This window comes from Rhipicephalus sanguineus, chromosome 2 (assembly GCF_013339695.2).
Source record: "Rhipicephalus sanguineus isolate Rsan-2018 chromosome 2, BIME_Rsan_1.4, whole genome shotgun sequence".
Lineage (NCBI taxonomy): Eukaryota > Metazoa > Arthropoda > Arachnida > Ixodida > Ixodidae > Rhipicephalus > Rhipicephalus sanguineus.
In genome coordinates this window covers 236,079,920-236,101,746 of record NC_051177.1, presented here as the reverse complement: position 1 = coordinate 236,101,746, position 21,827 = coordinate 236,079,920, and the positions used below count along the sequence as shown (strand labels likewise).

At 53.1% G+C, this 21,827-nt stretch overlaps 1 pseudogene; it reads right to left on the bottom strand.

The window, feature by feature from the left end:
* Window positions 1-7,466: 7,466 nt before the first annotated feature.
* Window positions 7,467-8,684, bottom strand: LOC125757466 (uncharacterized protein K02A2.6-like; annotated as a pseudogene).
* Between the last annotated feature and the right edge of the window lie 13,143 nt (window positions 8,685-21,827).

Sequence of the window (21,827 nt, the reverse complement as noted above, 5' to 3'; positions counted from 1 at the left end):
AAGAGAACTTGTGGTCAATGCCAGATAGTAGGAGTGACCACCCGTGTGAAGGGTGCCATCACCTCTCGTGCCTTTCTTGAAGCTCCCTGAGATAATCAAATCTGGTGTGCTCACACATAATTGAATATGAAGATGTGTCGGTGCTGCCGTGCAATATTGTGTGTGCTTGCACAGTTTCGCATTTTCGCTGAGCCCCGCAATCAGTTCTAGAGTTGCTATATCCCACGAAACACAACACCTCTATGAAATGTCTTCAAAACGCTTAAAACCTCTATAAACCTCTTGTGGGATGCGGGTCGGTGAAGGACGGATCGCAACATAAAACGAAACGATGTTTATTAACGTAGTAGCAGCAGCAGGGCAAGCATGCCGAAGCTGCGCTTTGGAAGGTTAGAGAAACAAACATGAAACCATGCTTGGTAGCTTGGATTATATAGCCAGCAGTGGTGACGTAAGCCTCCGACGAAACTGCGTGGCGCTGTCTTTTATCAGAAGCATGTTGCAGCAAGTAGCTGTGTCACGCCGGGCTAATCAGTGACGAGACGGAGGCTGCGTAGGTCTGTGCGCAGTGGTCGCCACATCATCCCCCCGTGGAGTGCAGAGCCCTCAGGGTCTGTAGAAATCTGGGAGGCGTACCAGACGTCCAGAGCGTGTCAGTGAAAGAAGCGGGCTGCGACGTCGGTGGCTGTGGAAGGACGCCTGTTGAAATAGTGGCGCTGACAGGTTCGTTTGCCGCGATGTATGCGGGCTTGAGTCGGTCAATCGAGACGCGGACGTCGTTCCCGTTCAAGCGCAAGGTGAAGTTCTTGTCGTCGCGATGGACGACTAGATCGGGTCCACTGTAGGGTGGCTGGAAAGGCTGGCGGACGGTGTCGTCGCGGAGGAAAGCATGCGTGCACGATGCTAGCTCTTTGAACACAATAGGTGTGGGCTTGCTATGGTGGGCTGCAGGGGACGGGCGTAAGGCAGCGATGGTGCGTCGGAGCCGGGCGACGAAGTCGGTGGGGTCTGACGTCGTAGTGCTGGATGGCAGAGCTGCGAGAAATTCACCTGGCAGATGGAGTGGTTCCCCGTAGACGAGCTCTGCTGGCGTAGCATGGATGTCCGGCTTGAAGGTGGCGCGAAGACCGAGGATGACAGCTGGGATGGCCTCGAGCCAGGTTGAGTCCGGGTGGCACATAATGGCGGCTTTGAACTGTCGGTGAAAACGCTCGATCATTCCGTTGGCGCAGGGATGGTAGCTCGTGGTCCTCAAGCGTTCAAACCCGATGGTCAATCCCAGGAGCCTGAATAGGTGAGACTCAAACTGTCGCCCTTGGTCGGTGGTTACGCGGCGGGGAGCGCCGAAACGGGCAATCCAGCCGGAGAAGAAGGCCGAGGCGACGTCTTCCGCGGTGATTCCCTTGAGAGGCCATGCCTCGGGCCATCGAGTGTAGCGGTCGATGGCGGTGAGGCAGTAGCGATAGGGTCCAGCCGGGGGAAAGGGTCCTATGATGTCGAGGTGGACGTGCTCAAACCGACCAGAGGGCTGACGGAATGTTCCGAGCGGTGACGTGACGTGCCTGGTGACTTTAGCGCGTTGGCATTGAATGCAGGAGCGCGCCCAAGTGCGACAATCCCGCTGCATGGAGGGCCAGACGTAGCGGTCAGCCACGAGGCGTGTCGAGGCGCGTATGCCGGGATGGCTGAGGTTGTGGAGCTGGTTGAAAAGACCACGGCGATGGGACAGGGGCACATAGGGCCTGCTTCGTCCTGTCGACATGTCTCAACAGATTGTAGTTGTCGACCCTGGGATGGGGACTTGTTGCAGCTGAAGTGAGGACGTGCCCTTGAGAAGTTCCTGCAGTTCGGTGTCCGTAGTCTGAGCCTCGGCGAGGACGTCTGCTGTTATCTGCACGGAGCTGATGGCTGCTACACGTGAAAGTGCGTCGGCGACCACGTTGTCTTTCCCGCTGACATGTTGGATGTCGGTGGTGAACTGTGCAATGAACGAGAGTTGGTTCTGCTGTACAGGCGGGAATTTGTCGCGACGTTGAGAGAAGGCGTAGGTAAGAGGCTTGTGGTCTGTATAGATGGTGCAGTTCTGTGCTTCGAGAATGTGGCGGAAGTGTTGCACTGCTTCGTATATCGCCAGAAGTTCTCTGTAGTAGGCTGGCAACATTGTCGGGGTGGTGGTCGTAGTTTCCTCAGTGGAACTGGCGGTTGAAGGGGTCGTTTTCCGAGCTTCGAGCTTCTTGGAGAAGAACGCCAAGGGATGCCAGGTGTTTTCCACGCGTTGCTTGAGGGCGGCGCCGATGGCGAAGCTAGATGCGTCCGTGAACAGTCCCAAGGGAGCGTCTGGCACGGGATGGGTGAGGAGCGTGGCGGTGCAGAGGGCGGCTTTGCAATCTTCGAAAGTTCTCGCTAACGTTGGTGTCCATGTAACGGGTTGCTTTCCTCGTAGGCCAGCCAAAGCATCATGGAGGGGAGCCTGGTAGTCGGCAGCGTGTGGCAAGAAACGCCTGTAGAAGTTCAGCATGCCAAGGAAACGGCGGAGGTCTTTAGCGGTGGTGGGTTGAGGGTAACTTTGCAGGTCTGAGATGCATTGGGGCAAGGGCCGAGTTCCCTCAGATGAAACTTCGTGGCCGAGGAAGCGGACGACGGAAGTGCCTAGCGTGCTTTTTTGGATATTGACAAGTAGACCGTGGTCGTCGAGGCGTTGGAACAGCAGACGAAGGTGCCTGTGGTGCTCTTCGGCGTCGCAGGAAAATACCAGTATGTCGTCAAGGTAAACGAAGCAGAAGTCGAGGCCGCGGACGACTTCGTCGATGAAGCGCTGAAAGGTTTGTCCAGCGTTCCTCAGGCCGAAGCTCATGAAGGGAAACTCGAACAAGCCAAAGGGAGTGATGATTGCCGTTTTCGGTACGTCATCCGGATTGACTGGTATCTGTGTGTACGCCTTCACCAAGTCTAGCACGAAGAACACGTGGCAGCCATAGATGCGATGGGCGAAGTCCTGTATGTGGTGGATGGGGTACCTGTCCGGGATGGTGCGCGCGTTGAGGGCACGGTAGTCTCCGCAGGGCCGCCAGCCTTCGGTCTTCTTCGGAACAAGGTGGAGTGGCGAGGCCCATGGACTGGCAGAGCGGCGGGCGATTCCTTCGCGGAGCATGGCCTCGTACTCTGCTTTGGCTATGCGCATGCGGTCCGGGGCAAGGCGACGGGCGCGGCAGAAAACCGGGGGGCCTGAAGTGGTCCGGATGTAGTGCACGGTGGTGTGCTGCACTCTGCGTGGCAGTCCGCTGGGGCGCGTCAATCCGGGAAATTCGGCGAGGATGGCGTGGTACGGCGAACGACTGTCAACACTGAGTACCTTGATGCTTGGCTGTTGGGCGGTCGTTCGCTGGCCTGGTGTGGAATGTCCCGTTGTCGCGTCGATGAGGAGGTCGTTGTGGCAGTCCGGAAGGAGGTTGTAGTGGCCAGAAAGTCTGAGCCGATGATTGGCTCGGCGACGTCGGCGATGACAAAATTCCAGCGAAGGTCACGGCGTATGTTTCTGAGCTGGATGTGCAGGCAGAGCGAGCCGTACGTCTTGGTTGTAGAGCGGTTTGCCGCGCTGAGCTCGAAAGACGTAGGCGGACGAGGACCTTGAAGATGGGATCGCGGGTAGCAGCAAATGTCGGAACCGCTGTCGACAAGGAACCGCTGCTTCGTGATTTGGTCGGTGACGAAGATGCGACGGCCTCCGGGTTGGCAGCTTGCGGCCGTCTCTACGAGCTGCCGTTGGCGTTTCCCGCATGCCCAGCGGAACAGGGGGGTCGACATTGCCGGGCTCTGTCCCCGAAGCGTCGGTGGTAGTAGCACGGGCCGTTGTTGTCAGGTTGCCACGACGAACTGGTGTTAAGGTCGCGGCTTTGCGAGTGGCGGCGCTGGTGCATCGGAAGACGTTCACCCAAGCGTTGTTGAATGGAGTTGAGCTGTCGATCGATGTCGTCGATGCGGCGTGCAAGCTCCGCGGTGTTCAGCGGTGCGGCGACAGCCTGGATGCTGGGCGACAACTGCGGCAAGGAGACCTCGATGACGCGATCAGCCATCTCCGCAAGTTCGTCGAGGGGCAGCCTAACCTGGGTCTGCAGAATTGCCTGGGCATGCGGCGGGAGCCGTTGGAGCCAAAGCACTCGCAGGAAGGAATCCTGGACTTGCAAGCTTCCCGCGAGCGCATGCATGTGGCGCAGGAACTGCGAAGGTTTGCGCTCAGCAAGCTCTGTGGACTGAAGTTGCCGCACCTTCTGTTCATCCGAGAGCGACAGGCGGCGGATGAGTTCAGTCTTCAGGTGTTCGTAGTGGTTGGCCGTTGGTGGGTTGGCGAGAATATCCCAGACCTCGTTGGCATAACGTGCGTTGAGGTGGGCGACGACGTAATCGTAGCGGGTGCGGTCTTGCGTGATGCGCGCCAGGGAGAACTGGGCCTCGACCTGGGCGAACCAGACTTCGGGCGAGTCCGCCCAAAACGGCGGAAGCTTGACGGCGACACGCCAGGCGTCGTATGAGGCAGCGTGTGGGATGCCTTCTGGGGGAGCTCTGACGTCCTCAGCGGAGCCGGCAGGCACGGCCTCTGTTGTGGAGGCGCTGCGGGAAGGCTGCTCTTGCTGGGTCTGCAGTGCCTGTTCAAGTTGTTGCACTTGCTGGCGCAGAGCGGTGAGAGCTTCCGGGTCGGCCATGGCGGTGCGGTTTGTTCGGTTTCCGGGTCACCAGATGTGGGATGCGGGTCGGTGAAGGACGGATCCTAACATAAAACGAAACGATGTTTATTAACGTAGTAGCAGCAGCAGGGCAAGCATGCCGAAGCTGCGCTTTGGAAGGTTAGAGAAACAAACATGAAACCAAGCTTGGTTGCTTCGATTATATAGCCAGCAGAGGTGACGTAAGCCTCCGACGAAACTGCGTGGCGCTGTCTTTTATCGGAAGCGTGTTGCAGCAAGTAGCTGTGTCACGCCGGGCTAATCAGTGACGAGACGGAGGCTGCGTAGGTCTGTGCGCAGTGGTCGCCACACTCTAAAAAATGTTTTATAGAGGTTTCGTGTTTCGTGGGATATTGCTCCCAAAGGATCCGAAAGTACAGTAACTCTATGCACTCGTACCCCTGGCATGGCCTTCGTAGAAGCTGAGCAACAGCCGGTATTGTAGCAGGTTTTTTCATGGTCGCCACATTTTCCGTGACATTGTGCATGCATTACAGCCAAGGAACCTCCCCTGGGCACCAGTCACCATTATATGTTAGTTAAACAGAAGTCTTGCGAGTCAGTTTCATCACACAGCACCCACGTGGCTTTATGGAGTAGGTAGTGGTGCCCCATAGAATCCTTCGGGAAGTCATGTTGCCACTATTCAGAGCGGGAAAAAACACCTGTCGGGGCCGCATCACATCTTGAATCGTAGTTCACAGTGCAGTAGTGTAGCTATCTCCTGGTGGCACCACATGGTCCTGCCTTCCACGGATTTTGGCAGCACATTTTCTCACCAGAGGAACCGCATGCATCTCCACCTTTCTCTTTTCACTTTCACTGTATAGTTTTCAACTTGGCATTCATCAATTACATGACAGTTATTTTTACTGTAGCATTTGGTAATTTCGGGAATACTGTATGATACCTGTGCAGAATTGCACTCAATTTGATTTCTTTCTGGCAACCCGTCAGAGGAGGTGGGGAACCGCATTTTTTTTCTTTTTTGCTTTCGTAAAGGCAACAGTGCGCGGGCATTCACCAGCCCACATGGTGTTTTCTGCTCACGTGGCGGTTTCCCCTTCACATGAGTACCACGACTGTCTGCCAGCATACAGGTTGCTGCTTGCTATCATGCACCACGTGATTTGAAAGTAGTGTTCACAAAGAACTACATGCAGGGTAGTTTGCCGATTCGACCACTAATTCCCGCAGTTGTTTCAATTTATTCAATTAGGCAATAAATTTAAATATCTATGATTAATTTAAATTTCAGGTAAACACTTTTCCTCACATGCACGATGTTCTATGAACATCAATTTATAAAGAGTTACAACTGCAGGCCTACTGCACACTCCACGAGCTGCTGCGCATGTTTTTTTCAACAAACTCCGCACTTCTCTGTCCAGTTCACTCTCCTGCACAACGTGCCTAGCTTGTTTGGTGAGGAAAAAACAACACAAGCTCTAGCCCTCCATGTAATTTTCTTTAGGCGTTGCCTCACCCTATGGATGTATGGGATGACTGATGTAGCTCTTGGATGGCTTGTGTCCCTTGGCTTTGATGCATCTCGGGCACCAAGCTCTGCTAAAGATTTTTAGAGATGCCTACTAGAAGTGGGCGTGGGTAGCCTCCTGAAAGTAAACGCTCGACTTGCGCCTTGAAAATGTTTTCTTGGCCTAGTTGGTTCTTGATTCCTAAAGGAAAAAACGTAGCGTAATACGGCACAGGGACAGACAGGTACACGGCAGTGACATGTACCACTCTGTGTTGTGTCGTTTTGCGCTACAATTTTTTCTTCTGTGACTTGAAGCTTGCCTCTATTTAATGGTGGCACATTCTGTTCAGGGTGTTCTTTAGTGCTCCGCTGGGAACAGCTCTCTTGAGCGTCTTGGGGTGAGCCGAGGAGTAGGGCAGGAGTCCTTTCTGTGAGCGTAGCTCCAGCACACGTGACATTCACTAAAGAATCAACTGAGGTCAAGAAACTGGAGCTCGCATTCAACTGCCAGTGCCCTTGTTAACTCGAGGTCCTTGAGTACTGCGTTGAAGACATGAAAAATCCGGTCAGCCTCTCCTCCACCCACACCTGTGGACATCTCACACAGCACAAGATAGTCGTCCACGGAGCGGGATACCCTGATTGCATTGGTGTCACGCTCTTTGCTGAGCTCTCTGTCATACATGGCCAACACCTCGTCGCTCAGTATCGGTGTGATGCAAGAGCCGATGCAGACCCCTTTCTTTTCTGGATGCAGGCAGGGCCAGTCTGGAGGTGCGCGCTCACTCCTTCTTTTACGGCCTGTGCACAAGGGGCTGTTTCTGCCCATTACCGCTGTTAAGTAGCATGGGTCGTACGACGCGGCAACGTAGGCACGGAGCGGTATTGGCAACGCTTCTTTATTGCCATTACTGAACCAAACAAAACTGGGAACAACTGGAAACACATTGGTATATATATACATCTGCTTCCGGCAGACGGCACTCTTCGATATAGGGTTGCTTGAACAGGGTTGCTTCACTACAGGGTTGCTTGAATACACAACACCCCTCCCCCCTTAGTTCGGACGACTCAACAGCCAGCCAACACGAGCACAAAGTCCCGAAGGTGTTGGGGTATTTTCAGGGAACTCTGCGAGCGGCGTGGGCCTGGCGGTTCTACACTCTCCTCTGGTGGTGCTGGCTGAGGCGTTGCTACATCGTCCTAGGGCAGCATGGCTGTTGGTGGCTCCTCAGGCTCACTGTGGTCTTCTGTCTCGCTCCTACTCATTTCGCCATGTGAAGGGCTTCACGCGGTCCTGCAGGTACAGTCTCTGCTACCCTAATCGGAGAACTGCTCCGACGACGAAGCTGGTCCACGTGCCCGCGATACACGCGACCGTCCGGAAGAACAACTTCACACGAGATCGGGCCAGTTGATCTGGAGATCACGGCAGAGACCCATGGCGAGCCCTGGCTGTAGTTCCATGCAAAGACAGGGTCCTCGGGCTGGAACGTGCGTGGTGCAGGCAGAGCTTCTGCGAATCTGGGAGACCTTTCAGGGGCCCGCTCTGGGTGCAGCCGGTCTAGCACGGTAGACAGTCGGCGGCCCATCAGTAACTCGGACGGGGAGCGTCCTGTGGCAGTGTGTGCAGCTACGTGCTGCTGAAGAGTGAAATCTACCAGGCGCTGTGCCCAGCTCCTTTGGATTATTTGAGATAGTGCCTCTTTGGTAGGTCGTACCATCCTCTCAACCTGCCCATTTGTAGATGGATGGAACAGTGCAGACATTAGATGGCGAATGAGGTTAGCGTCTGTGAACCCCCGAAATTCTGCGGATGCAAATCGGGGCCCGTTGTCTGATACCAGGGTATCTGGCAGGCCATGTCTTGCGAACAATTTCCGTAAGGCACTAATTACAGCACTTGATGTCACTGATGACATTGGGATGACCTCGAGCCATTTGGAATAGGAATCCACCACAATTAAGAAGGTCTGTCTTTCGAAGGGGCCAGCAAAGTCCATGTGCAGGCGCGGCCATGGAGTCCGGGTCGTGTCCCACGGGTAAACCGGTGCCCGGGGCATCTCCGGCCGTGTTTCCTGGCAGGGAAGGCATTGACGGACCCATTCTTCAATGGCCGCGTCCATTCCCGGCCACCATACCTAGCTGTGGGCAAGCACCTTCATTCTGACGATACCGGGATGACCAGCGTGCAAGGCTTCAAGGACACGGACACGCAACCTCTGCGGAATCACCACATGGTCGCCCCACAGTAAGCATCCCTTGTGGGTGGACAGTTCATGTTGGCTGGACACAAACGGCGCGAATACGGAACTCCGAGCACACCTTGGCCACCCCCTCCACACCCAGTTGAGGACACGGGAGAGAACACAATCCTTGGTAGAGTATTGAGCCACATCATCTGCGTGGACAGGAGATTCTGGAAGTTCATCCAGAAGCATGACTACCTCTGCTGGAGACGGGTCATCCTGGCGCTGGTGCATTAGGGGAAGTCTGCTGAGACCATCTGCATGGCTCAGTTGTTTCCCTGGCCGATGGAGGTGAGTATGCTGGTATCCATTCAGAAAGACGGACCATCGCAGCATTCGTGGTGACAGCATCTGCCAAGGAGCAGCTTATGGTCTGTGTAGATCTGGAATGGGTGGCCAAATACATAGTAATGGAACTTCTTTACTCCTGCAACCACAGCCAGTGCCTCCTTATCAATCTGGGCATAATTCCACTCGGCAGAAGATAAAGTCCTTGAATAAAAAGCGATGGGTGCTTCTCTGTGATCTGGCATTTTATGGCTCAATACCGCTTCCATTCCATATGGAGATGCATCACAGGCAAGGATGATGGGCTTCTTCTCATCAAAATGTGTTAACACCTGGTTTGATGCCAGCAGTTTCTTCACATGGTTGAACGCTATCGGTTGTGGGGTTTCACACACCCAGGGCACCTTCTTATCCAACAACTGCCGCAGAGGTTCTGCTATGGTGGCCTTGTGTGGCAGGAAAGCATGATAAAAATTCAGAAGACCCAGGAAGGCCTGCATTTTGGCTTTGTTCGAAGGCGGCGGTGCGTTAAGGATGGCTTGCGTCTTCGCCTGTGTTGGATGGATACCTTCAGCAACGACTCGGAAACCCAAAAATTCCACTTGAGTCACTCCTAGCTGGCATTTTTCTTTTTTCACCTTGAGCCCTGCATCTTGGAACTGTTGGAGGACCTCTCGAAGGCGACTGAGCACTTCCTGGTGTGAGGATCCCGAAATGAGGACATCATCAAAGTATGGAATGACACCCGGTAGTCCCCGCAGGAGGTTCTCCATTAAGCTCTGGAAAATGCCAGGTGCGACACTGACACCGAATTGTAGTCGGCGAACACGGAAAGCACCCCGATGACTCACAATGGTCTGTGCGTCTGCAGATTCATCAGTCACAGGCAGCTGCTGGTAGGCCTGTGCCAAGTCTAGCTTTGCAAAAACAGCTCCACCAGAGAGGGATGCCAGCAGGTGGCTGAGTTGGTCAATGTCTTGCACTCCCGTAATATCAATCCCGAGTGCGGGAAAGCAATCAAGTCCGAGAAGACTTGGGCACTTCTCTTTGACAGTGACAAGGCGCAGCTGGCCGTCAAAATCTTTAACTTCACTCGCACAGTACCAATCCCCCATACAGCGTTGCGGTTGGCTTGATAGTCACTCCTGATGATGTCAAGTGGCTGTAGATTTGGGACACACCCTTTTGGAAAAATGCGTCTGGCAGTAGCGTCGGAAATCATCGAATAGGTTGATCCCGAGTCCACCTCCTTCTGGCACTGTGCGCCATCGATTCTGAGGTCCACATGTACCTTCTTCTTGGCAGGCTGGGACACTGCGTTGATAGCAGTCACCGCCAAGTCGTCGCAGTACGCCTTGTTTGTGCGAGGGGCGTTTTTTGGAATGCTGTGTCCGGCCATCGGCTTTGGAATGTTGACGTGGGCCAGACTGCCACCGGGACCGGCAGACCTTAGCAGTTTGCCCGGTTTTTCCACATTCCCTGCACTGGACAGCACGGAATCGACACAGGTGACGTTCATGTGGGCCTCCGCAGCTGGCACAGGAGCCACTTGACAGTCTCTCGACACCCCGTTGCTGCTCGGGGCCTGCACGAAGCCGGAGAACGTCTTCACTGGCTCCTTGCTCCCCGTCACCACCTGCCGTCGTCTCGTGGTGCACTGGCTCGACGCGCGGCGCGCTTGTGCTTTGGGGCGAGGTAAAGCTTCCTTCTCGGGTAATGGCCTCAGTGGCGACTGCTTCCTCGAAAGCACTGGTAAGAGACGCCTCTTTTTTTGCCAGTAATCGCCGCTTCACCGTGTCATTCTGTAGTCCGAACACGAATCGGTCCCGTAGCGCAGTGTCGAGGTCATTGAAGTTGCAGTGTTGTGCCGTGGTTCGAAGGGCAGCGAGGTAGGCGGCGGCAGACTATCTCGGTGCCTGGTCAGGGCAATGGTATTCGTAACGCTGGGCCAGCTGCGGTGGTTTCGGCGCAAGGTGGTCGCGCAGCGCAGCGAGACTTGTTTCGAATGACGTATCCTTTAAGTGGCTCGGCGCCACTAGCGCCTTGCCCAGCCGAAGGTGGCGGGACCGCATCGGCTGAGAAATGTCGCCCTCTTCTTGGCAGCGTCCGTGATACTCTGTGCCTCCATGAAGAATTCGAAGCGTTGCGCGTAGTCTTCCCATTCTTTTGGGTGATTTACGTCGAAAACCTCGATCCCGTCTGCGGTGGCGCGGCCGTCATCTTGACGAGTACGTGCCGGAGCCGCCGGGGCTAGTTTTCCTTTGCGGCGATGTCCGTCGACTTTCCGCCGCATCCCATCTTCGTCGCCACTGTTAAGTAGCGTGGGTTGTACGACGCGGCAATGTAGGCACGGAGCGGTATCAGCAACGCTTGTTTATTGCCATCACTGAACCAAACAAAACTGGGAACAACTGGAAACACATTGTTATATATACATCTGCTTCCAGCAGATGGCACTCTTCGATACAGGGTTGCTTGAGCAGGGTTGCTTCACTACAGGGTTGCTTGAATACACAACAGCCGCAACTTCCTGCGAGCGAGAATCTGCTCCGATGAAGTTGCACAGGGAATGCGCAGGGAATTTCTGGTTTTTGGAAGGGGATGCACAAGCCACTGATCGCCCGCTTCAGTTGCTCAGGAGAGTATCGACGCGGTTGTTCAAACAAGTGAACCGTGCCTTATAAGAAAGCATGTTTTAAGAAGTTGTCTGTAACTTCGAGACTGAGTAAAGGCAAGATTGTTGCATTTGGCGTGCATATGCTATAGACCCTTTTCATAAATACGCCACCTGACGGTGAGCTTTTCGTCAGTTTCGCTTCGCAAAGGAGCGTGGGATAGCCCGCGCCATCGTGAGGGCATGGAAAGCAAGCCGTCAAATGTGTGAGTGCTGTGAAGTTTGTGTTGGCGGCTAGTTCTCTGTGTCACCCGCTGAAATCTCTCCATTTGCGTGCTTGAACGAGCTCTTAGTACTCTCCGTTGGTATTTCTGAGGTGCTTCCGATGCACAGAGCAACATTTTGTACCCTTCAACGGGTTGGACGAGCAGTTTGGCTCGACTGCCGCGGTTGCGGGACCGTGACCACAGCCAACTCGCGTGCACGCCCGGACTGGGAAAAAAAGGCTCGCCGAAGCTACAAACTTCTCGCCGAAAGCTACAAACTACAAACTTCTCACCGAAGGAAAGAAAGACGTCACTGTCGCGGAACTATGTGACCGCCACAACCGGTGCAATCCTGTCTGCCGCAAGCCACATCACGCAACTATTTTCCAGACGCCACGCGTTGGGTATATTTGTATGCAGTGGTTTAGCCAGGGGGCGGCACACCGGGCCCGTGCCCCCCCCTCCCCCCCCCCCCGAAAGTTTTTTTGCCATGCCACACAGAGCACAAAATGACACTCGACCACATCTGCCTGCCCAGACCTCACTTCAGATCAAGGTGGTGCCCCTCCCCCCCCGGAAAAAATTTCTGCCTACGCCCCTGTTTGTATGTACTAAATGAACGGTACGCAACTTCATTTTTATTTTCTGGCTGGCCTGACGAACCCTCGCAGTACTTCTGCACAAACAATCTATCGCAATGCACCGCATGCAGGCACTCGGGAGAAGACTATTCACTCGTAAAAGCAAGGCCACATGGCGCTGTGAAATAAGCACGTCCGTTTCTGTAGCGCGTTTACAAAACGGCGCCCTTCCCCCCGTTCATTTGACATCACGTACGGAGAGAGAGCACGTGCGTTTGTTCTTCAAGTTTTATCGCGTACCTTATCGCTGTTCTCGTCGCGATATCCTCGATGGTGGCACATGGGAACGCAGCACGTCTGCACCATTGCAGCACGCCGTCTCTACGAAAAACGTTCGACAGTTCACGATTCGGCGGTGCTGAAATGTCACGCACTGGCATGTTGCCGAAGCCTGCGTCGTCTTCTGCAGTGCCCTCACAATGGCGGCAGCCTGTAGTTTACGTGCGCAGGCGCTAGGGGCGCTCTTTTTCGAAAAGGGTCTATCGTGCATCACATTCGGAAGGCTCGGCCACATGACCCGTCACCGACTGGCAGAAATATGGCACAAAACTTGTTCACTGAATATTTCTTCGAGGTAAGATTGAACCTTCTGGTAGCTTTCTGTTTGGTGAAGCAGAAAGACAGCTTTTTCCTCTCCTTTTTCAGCATTCGTGGAAATCTTTGTCAGTGACAAATGATGCTTCGGTAAAAGTTGACTGTTTTTCTCGTGTCTTCTAGCTGCTGCTTGTTTTTCCGGCAAATGGAGCAATGGTACACTACTTGTGATCGAAGCCTCGCTATCACTGAAATGTGTTGAATGACTCACTGTGCATCGTTAGTTGTGTGCATGCATCTGCCAAATTTCTGTTCGACTTCTCCTTCCGACGACTCCCACACAACATGCTCGGGATCTTTGGCTCCGCCTTTTATTTTAACACGAAAGTGTTTTATGCCTGGGTCCACCAAGACTTCAGTGACGTATTTCCGTCACGGAAATGACCTCGAAAAAATATACACAATCAGATGGCAAAGAAAAAAAGGTACCGTCAACGGGGCATCGAACCCACGACCGCTCGGTCCGCAACAACAGATGCCGGGCACGCTATCCACTGCGCCACGGTCACAGACTCTGGAGGCTTTACAAACGCGCCTTTTATATCTACCACTCTCCCGGTCGGCTGGGTGGTGTTGACCTCTGGGAGTGGTAAGGTAAAGTAATTCGTCATTGCTGTTGCCTCCGCGACTAGCACCTGCAACGCATTACGCGTCCGTCCCAATAGGCGCGTTTTCAATAGAAGTTGAATTTTGTCAATGCCTTAACACACCGCAAGGTGGCGACGCTTTGCCCAAGCGTTGTAAAAGCGTCGGCCTCGCTCAGCATCACGCTAATACAAACCAAAAATAGCTCTGCGACGCGCGCCTGCCTCACCTGGTTGTAACACCGCGTTGCTCACGCGCTCGCCCCGAGAAAAATTGCGGCCGGGCTACCGGGGCGGCACAACGCGCTTTGTGTTTCCCTTTAGTCCGGCCATGGTGTTCAATCACATTTTAACACGCCGCGGGATGGCGACCAAGTTCTGCGTCCGATATGCAACGCTCTTCTGCCTGTCACACCTCGTTCTCTGATTACGCTTTCACCGTTAACTACTACAGCTACCGCAAGGGTTCGTTTAATCATTTAACATGGACGTTAATCGTCGGGATAGAGATGTACAGTAAAAGCTCGTTAATTCGGATTTCACGGGACCGGAAAAAATGTCCGAATTAACCGAATGCCGAATTAACGAATAAACAGGAAAAACAACATTAAAATCAAGTTGCAGAAGCATACCTTTATTTGCTGAAGTATTTTGTAATTGTCGTCTGCGTTTTCGCGCAGATTCCGGCTGACATTACAATTTTTCTTAACTCTTCCAAACGGCCAACAGCACGCAAACTGTTGCAAGTGCTCAGGCAAACGTCCTCTAATATCAAAAGCGCCTCCGAGACTTCCCGTGAGGTGCGATGAGGTCACGACATCATTAATAATTTCTTGATCGGGCAGGAGACCAGTCGTGGCGACACAATCATCAATCGCAGTGTAGTCCTGAAGGTTCATATTTGTGGGAAGGACAGCATCGAAGGTCGGACAGTCATCGTCGGTGGACTCGGCTGATAACTCGTCGATGCCATCGTCAGCTACTGCCGCATGCTCGGGCTTCACATGTAAACACGGTCACAACGGGGGAAAAAAAGAGAACTCGGCAAGAAGAGACGGTGCCGACACAACACAAGGGAAAATGGCGCCGGAGGCTCATTGGAGCGAATAGGAGCGAAGAAAGAAGACGCCGACGTTCGGTGACGCTGCGATCGCCCCCACTAGTTGATGACGATGGCGATGTCACTCGGGTTTCGGTTTCGCTCCAGTGGTGCCAGCGATGCTTTACCACACTTTTTTGTAGCGGCAGCCGTCAGCATTTGTCCGAATTAAGCGGTACGGAGCCCAATTCTGACGAATTAACGAAGGTTTGGTCCCATAGATTAACATGCACTTTGGCCGGGACCAATAGAGCCGTCCGAATTATCCGAATTTCCGAATTAACGGGTGTCGAATTAACGAGCTTTTACTGTACCACCAATCATCAAAGTGGGTGCATACACGTTAAACGGCGCCATTAGCTGCCAGACATCAATATACATTGTGCAAACTCTCTTATATCAATGTACAGTAAGCATTCAGTTACTTCTGTAAGGGCACGCTTTACTTTCGTGTTATTCCGATTCCTATGACGGAGGGATCAACCGTGTTTTTGTCAGAGTTTCTTTGCAGGGAGCACAAGATGTGCTGGGTATCTTTCAAATACGGTTGGCACAGCACCGGGAGCAAGTTTTATTGTGATAGCAATTATATGGACAGTCTCGGTGGATTTTTGCTGTCGCCGGCTGCCATCATTCACCGTATATGTATATGTGTACATATATATATAAAAGCCACAAAGAAAAATAATTCAGAAAAACTTTCCAACGCGCGGAATCAAACGGGCGACCGCTCGCTTTCCAGTGAGCAGCGTTATATGGTTACGCCACCAACAGTACCGTCTTCCAGCCTGCTAACGGTGAGCTATTTATATACACCATTTCCTTCAGCATGCTTTCTTATTCGCCACATAGATGGCACGATGTGTGCGTGTTGCGCGCTTTAAAGGACCCCTCACCAGGTTTGACAATTTTGAGCTAACGAGCGCAATGCTTACACTGGGCGTTCACGATCACGTCTGCCAAAATTTGCAACGCTACGCGCCGCCGAAATGGGTCAGATTTCAAGGTGAATGCTGCTTGCCCTTCCTCTCGCGGGCGCACGCTTTAGAGAATGTGGGGATGACGTACATGAGAAAATGGCCCTACGTAGATGGTAGTGCTGTGACGTCGCTCCTCTATGTAGACGACTGTGCTCTGACGTCGCCAGCAGTAGCACGTGACACTGCAATAATTATTTGACACGACATGTGTAGTTTGTGTTATTTGTTGCTTGAATAGATTAATAAAACTTAAGAGGAATAATGAGACACACAAAGGGAATGTGTGCGTCTTTTTCATTTTTTTCCTGAATTGCAGCGAGATGCGGGGCTAATGTGCCTCCCATTCCCATGCATTCGTGTCCCCGCGGTTAGCGCATCGAGCAGACACTGTGATAACCGGGTAGTCCTGGACCATGCCGGTCACTGGACCAAATCACACACACGTACGTTGGTGGGTTACACACATGACTGGCTGGTCATGTGCGCCGTATTTATTTCCTTGCAACATCAACGCCCCCGGGCGCCGGAACGGCAAACTAATCTTATCACATCCCTCCCCCCTTTATTAATGGATGCAAACAATTTGTTCAAGGTGAGTAGCGCGATACTGGTCGTCGAATTCTGGTACTTCGACGCAGGAAAGGAGTACTGGGCATTGTGACAGCAAGTTCCGTTTCCCTCGCCACGTCTTCCCTAGGATCTTGCCTAGACTTGGTGTGGTGAAGGCGATCCGGAGTTAGCTGCCTCTGACCCACGTCCAAGCTTGGAGCCAGACTGGTAGCTACTGGGCTGCCCGACTCTTGGTTGTCTGCACTTAGTTCCTCAGGGGGCTGACGGATGTGATCCAGATGTCGAGTTAAACGCCGTCCGTCCTCCAGTAGAACATCCATGGACGAAGTGCGTTGTTCGGTGACGACTGCAGGGAGCCACGCAGGACCTGGACGGAAGTTCCTTGCGAACACCTGGTCACCAGGGTGACCCAAAACCCTGGGTCTTGTTCCTTTGTCGCATCTGATTTTCTGCTTAAGTTGCTTCTGTAGCACCTTAGTCCTGAGGTCTGGGTGTAGCAGGTCCAACGCAGTCCTCAGCTTCCGCCCCAACAACAGCTTCGACGGACAGCAACCCGTGACCTCGTGAGGCGTTGACCTGTAAGTCAGGAGCGTGCGGGCGATTTGAGTGCGAATATCTCCAGGGCCAGCCTTCCACAACTTGTTTTTGACCGTCTGCACTGCCCGCTCTGCAGCACCGTTAGACGCTGGATGATACGGTGGCACCAGCATTCGCCTCACCCCGTTTTTCTTGAGGAATGTGGAGTAGAGCTCACTGGTAAATGCTGGCCCATTATCCGACACAACCACATCTGGAAGGCCTTGGTTTGCGAACATAATTCGCATGCAGGAAATAGTTGCTTCAGCCGAGGGTGTCGAGATTGGGAACACTTCAATCCACTTTGAGAACGCATCGACTGCGATAAAAAAATAGGTGTTCCTGTAAGGACCGGCATAGTCCACATGCAGCCGTGACCACGGTTTCTCCGGGAACGGCCAGGGCATGACAGGCACTGGTCGTGACACTCTTTGATGCTCCTGGCACATACGGCACCTTTGAATGGTTATCGCTATGTCGTTATCCAAGCTAGGCCACCACACATGGCTACGCGCAACTGCCTTCATTTTGGACAGTCCTGGATGACTCTCATGCAGCAACTGGAGGACTTCCATTTGTAAGGATTTTGGAACAATGACTCTGTTGCCCCACAATAGACAATTCCCTTGCACACTCACTCATCTCATGAAAGCACGTCTCGTGGGGTCTTCCCTCTGACCCTAGGTTTATCTGGCAGCCTGACCACAACGCTGCTCTTACTTTCGACAGCACCGGGTTTCTGGACGTAGCTGCCGCAACAGCATTTGACGACAGCACCCCTGGGTATGCTCCTTCCAGCATTAACACTTCGGCAGGGCAGTCACAACAAATTCGGCAGTTGGCAGAGGTAGCCGGCTTAACCCATCGGCATGTGCAATTTGTGAACCCGGCCTATACTTGAGGTCGTAACTGTACCCCGACAGCAGCAAGGCCCACCTTAGCACTCTCGGAGAACAGGATTCGGGAACTGGTTTGTCTGCTGCGAGCAGGCCGAGCAGCAGTTTGTGATCTGTGACGGCCTCGAAATGCCGGCCCCATAAGTACTGCCTGAACTTTGTAACGCCAAATACAAGGCTCAATGCCTCCTTATCTAATTGGCTGTAGTTTTTCTCCGCGGTTGCCAGGCTGCGGGAAGCAAAACCAATGGGGCGCTCTTCTCCAGATGGCTCTCGCTGCGCCAGTACTGCTCCAATACCGAAGGAAGAGGCATCAGTGACAAGCACAGTTGGCTTTCCTGGGTCAAAGTGTGCCAATATAGCAGCAGAGGCCAATAGCTCCTTGCTTCTCCGAAATGCCTGCTCTTCATCAGTTTCCCAGCGCCACGGTGTTCCCGATGCCAACAAACTATTGAGCGGCTGTAACACGGCAGAAAGGTTTGGCAAGAATCTTCTGTAAAAATTAACCAACCCGAGGTAACTCTGAAGTTCCTTGACCGCTCGGGGTGCGGGGGCTTCCAGCACTGCTTCAGTCTTAGCCGGGTTTGGACGCAGCCCAGCTGCACTAATGATATGGCCCAAGTACTGGACTTCTGGTTTCAAGAATTCGCATTTGGATAACTTTAGCCGCAGTCCCGCGGTTTTCAGGCGATCCAACACTCGGCCCAAATTCTCCCAATGCTCTTTGTCACTGGTTCCTGTGACCAGAATATCGTCAAAGTACACTACGACATGGTCAAGGTCGTGCAAAAGATTTTCCATCTCTCGCTGAAATATAGCCGGAGCTGATGAAACCCCGAACGGCAGCCTTGTGAATCGATATAACCCCTTCGGAGTGTTAATGGTGACTAGCTCTTGGCACTTCTCATCGAGTGGGACCTGCTGGTAGGCGTCTTGCAAGTCAAGCTTTGTGAACTTCTTGCCCCCGGTAAGCCGCGCAAAAAGTTCCTCAATCCTAGGAATGGGGTAGGACTCGACGACTGTCACCGGGTTTATGGTAGTGTTAAAATCGCCGCAGAACCGAACCCGGCCGTCGCGCTTCAATACAGGAACGATGGGCGCGGCCCACTGAGAAGTTTTTACCGGTTTGATAACGCCTTCCCGTTCCATCCTCTGTAGTTCTTCAAAAACCCGATCACGCAAAGCAAATGGTATCGGACGTGCCTTGACAAAACTTGGCTTCGCGCCCTTTTGTACGGATATAGAAGCTGCAACGCCGTGAAACGTGCCAAGCTGCTCCGAAAAAACTTCGTGATATTGGCTTACCAGGTCTTCCGTAGACTTCACGACGTTGACTCCCTCCGTCTGAGCGATGCCTAGCTTGAAGGCCTTCATCCAGCTTCGTCCAAACAGCGTAGGACACGCCCCTTTCATGACAAATAGTGGTAGCTGGCGCTCCTTGTTGCCAAGTTTGACCATTGCTTCCAGCTTTCCCTGGACGCGTTTCATGTCGACGGAAAAAGCTCGGCGAACTTGCCTTCATCAATGGTCGACACACTTGCGCCGGTGTCCAACTCCATATCGAGCGTTACGCCGTTAACTTCAACCGCTATGCGCATTGGCTCCGAACTAGCTGTGTGAAGCGTCCACAAGTCGAAAACTTCGGGCTCTTCAGCAGAGACAGGCAGGTCGCCCAGGTTGTTCACGCGACTAGACCGGCTGCGACTAGACTGGCTCCGGTCGACATTTCTACTCCCCGGCTGAACTCTGCAAACTCTTGCAAGGTGCCCTTTTTGACGGCAGTTGTGACAGATTGTGTTGCCGTGCCTACACGAACGCGTAGAATGACCTCCCCCGCAACGAAAGCAACAGCAATCATTTTTCCCCGAGGCGACAACGTTCGCTTGCTCTGGAGCTTCGTCAGATAGTAGCTGTGCTTGCTGACAGCTCAATGCGCGTGAATCTTTACGCGCAGCTTCCATAGCTACGACGGTGTCCTTCGCAGTTTCGAAGGTTAAACACGTCGTTTCCAGCAGCCGTGTTTGCATGGTTACGTCATTGATTCCGCTGACTATCTGGTCGCGCAACATGCGCTCTCGAAATGTTGCGAAATTGCAGTCTTCGGCTAACTTCTTCAACGAGGCAATGTAGTCACTTACGGTCTCCCCCTCTTTTCGATGCCTCGAGAAAAACTTGAAACTTGCCACTACTTCTGATACACGAGGGGCGTAGTGCTTGCCAAGTGTAGTAAAAATTTCGGTCAGTCCTGCTTGGGCGGACCTGCTTGGTGCTAGGAGGCCTCGTAGCAGAGAATAAGTCTCTGGACCGCAGCATGTCAAAAATACAGCTGTCTGCTTGTCGCTCGGGATGTTGTTCGCGATGAAGTACAGCTCGGCCCGCTCACGGTATTCCGCCCACTCCGATGTACTCGGTTCGAACGAATCCAGCTTCCCGACGACAGGCATGACGACGTGTGATTGTGCTGTGCCCATCCGGTTCGTCAGTCGACCTCATCGCCACTTGTGATAACCGGGTAGTCCTGGGCCATGCCTGTCACCGGACCAAATCACACACACGTACGTTGGCGGGTTACACACATGACTGGCTGGTCATGTGCGCCGTATTTATTTCCTTGCAACATCGACGCCCCCGGGCGCCGGAACGGCAAACTAATCTTATCACAGACACCAGCCCTGGAAACGAAAGTAATGTTCAGGCGCGTTCGAGCACTCATTATGCTCATTTATTCTACCGCATCCAAGTAAACGTTAATACGGCACTGGCTCATGATACCGCCACTCTCGTGCCCGTACAAATGTCTCAACTTTCATGCCCGTCCCGCAGAAACACACAGTACACCACAGAGAACGCCGACAAAACACCCACGGCCACTACATAAAAAAAATGTAGCGGCCGTGCAATGCCGCTCGCGCGCTCGGGCTGGCTCGCGCATGTCATGCGCACGTGACCATGCATGCGCATGACGTGTTTATGCGTATGTGTCAAGTGAAGAGGGCAGGGAAGAGATTTGGCTTGCTAAGGCTAAACGGGGCGAGTGGCAAGGGTTTGAAACTCGCCTCCTCGCATCATGGTTTCGCGCCGCTACAAATTATTGTTTTTCTCAGCTCGTAATGAACCGATTTGAACAATTCTTGCGGCATACTGCTCTTCATTCGGCACACAACAACTTCCAGTGTCTAACTAAAATTTGCTATGTGGCCTGGTGAGAGGCCCTTTAAAGATCATCGCCCCGCTCCTGCGAACGCCGTTGGTCTTCGCCCTACAGGGCGTGGCCGCCTTAGTGCGCTTGGGCGGCCGGGGGGAGGGGGGGGAGGTTGAGTAGGCAGTTGTATGTCTTGTGCTTTCCCCGCAATGACCGCGCTGAAGCCACAGAGCGTACGAAAGTCACTTCGCAGCGGCCGCGTTTGCGAAAGGAGCGCGCTGTTCAAACAGAAATAAGTAACAACTCTGGCAGTTCGCGCTCGTCCTGTGTGTACCTGTTCGCTCGTTTCAGTGCGTCTTGCTTTATGTTTGAGCAGTGCGCTTCAAGTGTCGAGCTGTGACGCATGATAGTTCGCGCTCGTCCTGTATGCGTTCTTTTTTGCGTCCTTTGGGCTCGAGCGACGCGCTGGCAATTTCGAGCTGCTTTCATTTCTTCGCATTAAATTCCAATTTATTGCTATCGCATTCATTGCTTCGCCGTTGTGACGAAACTGTGACTTTTTAAATTTTGCATCCGCTGACATTGTGACTCTGAAGAATGTGCTTGCTGCTAACAACAGTGGAGGGAGACTTGATAATAATTGCGAGATTTTCCTGAGAAACGTTTTTCTGCTACTTCACGCATCGTTCCTCATCAGGGAATTGGTGAAATTACACACTGGCAGTCTTTTGTTGTGTGCCATTTTTGGCAAAATGGCACACAACAGATCACCATGTCTGTGCTGTGCCAATGCTGCACCAGAACACATGAAAGTTACTTCGCAAAAGCAGGCAGGCACGAAAATTAAAAATACATCGTATGGCAGCAAGCTAGTTTCACGAATGTCACGACCGGTTTTCTTCAAGCTTTCCACGCAGCGAGAAAGCCAGACTGTCCCCACACGCACCTGCACTGCCTTCACTGCTTCCTGCAACCGGGAGAAGTAATTAGCATGAGAAAGTGGCCGGGCACAGCTGGTTTACGTTATGAAACGCATGCACCACAACACGCTTCAAGTGGTTGGCTCTCGACGACCTCACGCGGAGCACGTGGTCGTGACTGTATAGAAGCAGCTCCATTGTAGTCGT